This window comes from Macadamia integrifolia, unplaced genomic scaffold (genome assembly GCF_013358625.1).
Source record: "Macadamia integrifolia cultivar HAES 741 unplaced genomic scaffold, SCU_Mint_v3 scaffold86, whole genome shotgun sequence".
Classification (NCBI taxonomy): Eukaryota; Viridiplantae; Streptophyta; class Magnoliopsida; order Proteales; family Proteaceae; genus Macadamia; species Macadamia integrifolia.
The window spans coordinates 283440-288358 of NW_024870559.1; positions in this window are offsets into that span (position 1 = coordinate 283440).

The following is a 4919-nucleotide window of genomic DNA, read 5'->3' on the forward strand; positions in this document are numbered from 1 at the left end:
TTTTTTATGGTGGAATTAGGAGGTCCGACCGAATCTCCACCAAAACCCTAACAAGTGGGGTTTTCATCTAACTTTCTATTGTAAGCTAGTTGAGCTTAGATATTAGGTTGGTAAGATGCATTGGGTTCTACAAGCACAAGGGAGTGTGCTCATTCAAACCCCAAGCCATATTGCTAGGTTTAGACCTTAAATCCAACCCAAATCCAAAACCTACCATTTTGAAATATAGAAATGAATTGGGCAAAGCGTGGAGGTGAATCACCTACCTTAGGCACGCAATGCTAGAGGTGAAAACCTAAGTCCGGAGCTTTCCTTCCTTCCTTTCCACTTCTCCATCTTCTCCTTCTTTTCCTCTCTTTCTCTCCCTCTCACATTCTTGTCTTGAGAAATAAATGAGCTTTAAAAGCTTATAACATATTTATTAGCCAACGAAACTAAGGCATGCTTGCCTTGGCTAGTCCAAATGCCCAAACTCATTAATAAATGTGTTGGGCCATATGGACCCACCATTTTGACTCCTCAAGTAATTAAATCAAATGTCAGAAGGGATGTTCCATATATATGAAACCTATTGAAAAGTATGGACGCGATATGCCAGGTGTCACAACCAATAACTCATATTGGATAGCAAAGACCCACCGACAGGCCAAGTACCACATGTAGATAATCTCTTGTTAGTCCTTTTGTATTCATTTTTTGCTGAAATTCTCAAGTGTCCTTGCTCCTTTGGGAAGGGGGTTCCCCTAAGGATTTGTGTACACTAAGTGGGCATGCCTTTCATACATTGAACATCAAGTGAAAGGGTTCGGGCCACTTAATACCACAGTTTGGGAGGTTTGAAACCCTTCAAGGTGTAATAGCAAAGTCTGCAAAGGCATGCATGGCCATCCCTCCCCTCCAAGTAGTAGGTTGTTGGAAGCCAAAAGTTAGCGGAGCTAACACTCTCTGGTGTGTCACCTATAAGGAAAGTTCAGATTTGATTGGATTAGAGCATAGGTGTAACCCTCATCCTATTGTTCTCTCCTCCCTGCCCCCATACATACAAGTCTTGCATCTCTCTCTCTCTCTCTCCCCCTCCCCCCATATTCCTGTCCCTTTGATGAAATTACCTGGCAAGTTTAATTCATGAATTCACAAGTTGAATATATTTTTGTGTGAGGAATATACTTTATACATAAGTAGTGAAGATAAAACTAAACATTTAGGTTCTGGCGTGGAATAGTTAAATTAAATATTTTACCTTTGCTACAAAAACGTGGTGTGTTGGTGAGTGGGAAATGGATGTAATATGTCCATTTGATCTGATCCACAAATTACAGAAATTGATAACTTACTATATGCCTTAAATCTTAATTCATCATCCATCTTTTTCCAGCGTGAGGGAAGATGTCTTGTATATAGAAAATTTAAGTTATAAAATTCTAATCTAGTTTCAATTTCTAAAGAAATTTTCAAGATACCAATCACTCATACTTTTGGGCATAATACACAAGTATGTACTTTTACTAGTGATTAGTGATGGATTACTTACTACTTAGATCGTTGCTAAATTCTTTGTTTACTATAATAATGATGGTGGTGCATACTAGGCCAACACCCTTGGCAATCACATGTATATAAGTGAATCCTGTCCAAAAGGATGTTTCTTAGCTCTTAAAAGTATCCATATCCGGATCCATGGTTTCCCAATTGAGCTCCACTTCTTTAACATCAATTTATCTCTAAGTATGAAAACACAATATTTTTATGGATTTGCAAATTTCGACATCAACAGGGTTGACTCCACATCACGACAAGAGGTGGTAGATCCTTGATATGTGTCTCTAACATACTTGATTTTTTAAGAATTATACTTGACATTTTGGGAGGCCCCATTGTTATCAACTCCCGATTGGTCGATGTCGACTTGGGGATTTTAAATATCGAATTTTGTTAGTGTTAAGTGTCATATTTTTCCACTTTGGCTAATTCACTTAGGCTCCACATATCCAAATTGGATGATTCAAATACCGTTTTTCATATATTTTGCATATATTGCTTTGGTATGAAAATTAGAGGCAATACTTGTTGAATCTGAAGAGATTTTTCAGTTGGATAGATATATTTTATATATAAAAACCATTATTGATCTGATTGAGTGTTCTAACATGTGTGTGAGGCATGTGCGGAGTAGTGGCAATCAATATTTAGTTTTAGGTGTTCTAACATGTGTGTAAGACATATGAAGAGGAGTGGTAACCAATTCAGGGAGGCCAATCCTTGAAGACAAGAGAAAAGCATGTTGAAAAAGATGAAGAATTGTCGAAGTCGATCAACCAGGAAGAGCTATGGTTGTTTGCATATCCATAATAGACCATAAAGAGCTTCAATGACTATATCACTATTCGAGTTGGTATCTTTCATGAAGATCAAGATTAAAAAACACTTATAATATAATATTTATTGTATTCTTAATGTGTGGATCTAAATAAGATCAAGAAAAGCCCTAAGGTCAAGACCTAAGTGAAAACCTAAGAAGCTAAGAGGTTTTAGCTTAGAGTGAAATTAGAGCTTGTTGTCCATTGTCATCCGTGTGAGGCTACACTCAATGGAGATGAATGAAAAATCTCTCTAAGTATCTCTAACTATAGACCTACATATCATACCAGCGATCAACCTTGCGATCGTTCATCTAAATAGAAGCTTTGTTAGTTGGGTTCCCTATTTTTGCGGTCAATTATGGTGACGCACAGGAATGACACACATCTTGGGAGAAGGAAATGGTACATCTCTCACAGGCGAAGATCGTAAGATTTGAATATTGAAATAAGATAACAATACCATGATAAAAAAGTTCAGTGTACCAAAGTATCCTCTATATAGTATGTACTGAAGATTGAAAATATAATATTATAACTTCAAAAAGAAGATAGCATCGAATGCATAGTTTTTTTTTTTTTTTTTTGCTAACAATGGGTATCCAGGCCTTCAGTTTGACTAGTCTCACGGGCCCATACTGACCCCATAATCGCATGGACCGGGTCATACCGGGGTTAAATGAACCATTCAACTTTCACTAAAAGCAGTGAAGAGCACTAACCACCCCCGTGTGAGTGGCCCAAGGTGTGCCTAGTGGGAGTTGAACTCAGGACGTCCGAGTTTACAGCTCGTATTTGTTTCTCACCAATTGCGCTCCCCCCTTTCATGCATAGTATCCATCAAAGAGAGCTCACAGAATCAACAAAACAAACATTAAACCACAAAACACTACAATATTGCCCTTGAAAACTCAAAGCTTGAAAGCATTAAATATTTTCTTAATGAAGAAACACATGACAAATTTCCATTCACGCTTCATAAATCAATCCCATAATCAATTCTGACTAGCTTAGTCCACATCATTGCTAAGAATTTAGATAACTGTAAACCCCAAAACAAAAAAAATTATCCATGTACCAACTACCAATGAGTTTTTTCATCTTCTAGTAAGTAAGAAGATATTTGGTAAAACCAGACAAAGGTCATGAATACAGGGAGAACCGACTATTTTGGCATAAAGATATTTGAAACTCAAATCCAACTCGGTAGCTCTATTGATTTCTCTTGATATTATTTATTGTCTTATCACTTCAAATCACAAAACTGGGCTTAGAGGTTCTACCAAAGGTATCGAAGCTCAATAACAGACCTTTGTCACATGTCTAGTTTTAATATCCCTAGGTTACCAAGTTTCCATAATGCAAAAAGGATATGTTGATTTATGTAAGGGGGAATCAGGAGCCCTACTGCACCTTTCTGAACGGCATTCCCTCTAGTGCAAACAAAATGTCACTTCCCTTAAAATACGAGGCTCAAGGAACCTATATGATGGTATTCTTTAGTCAAGGTGAAAAAATTCGTCTTGGTCAGCTAAACAATGGCAAATTATGATAGCTAGTCCATTTTCCAAGTACTAGTATAATACTTCCATATAGGAAGTGGATTTGCTTTTTGCTTGAATATTAGTGAGTTCAAGATATCCACTGAACAAAACTATCTAATTTGTGAGATATCCATCTTTTACCCCTTATTCAATCTTCATTATTTTCAAATTAAAAAAAAAAAAGTGTATGAAGGCAATGAATATGTATAAATCAAAGATAGTGGAGATACTTTAGCAAGTCAATCAGACAACAAAACCTGTAAATAACAAATAAAGTGAAGATAGTACAAACAAAACCCAATAACGATAGGTTAGTTTGTATAATCTATTGTGTAATTGAGTTAATTTCAAGAAAAAAAACATATATTTATCATCAATTTTAATGGTCAAAGAACATAGTACTTCAACTAAATAATATCATATAGGGATCAGGCATCATGATTAAAAATTAACAGTGCATCACCATTGTCGGTTGTCAGTTAGGATTTGGCACCGTCAAATAACAAACTCCAAAGGTTTCCCATTCATAGTTTGTAAGAACAAACATTCAAATTCAAATGTTTGTATTGATATAAAGACCTACTTTTATGTATTAGTATAACTAACACTTTGAAACATAAATAAAAAATGAAATGAACCTCTATAGTTTGACTTTGGCTGAGTTTTAATTCACAAGCCCTCTTATTGTGACCACTCACTCCACAATATCCACAATGATTCTTTTTTTTTCCCCCTCTAAATTCTTTTTGGGCTTCATTTGTGGCTCTTTCCCTTTTATCTCTTGGTCTACCCTTAGTTTGACTATCTAGTAGGTTATCAAGAAATTTATGTTTGTCACCAATTTCAAGTTCTTTATTGACATCATCTGGTCCACTCTCAGTTTAATGGAATTCATAATCATTCACATACTTTATGTTGGTTGCACATGTAATTTCCTTCAATATAATAATACTTTATTGACATATTCAATGGTAATAGTAAATTGTTCATCAGCCATAAACCTTCTTTAATTAGTGTT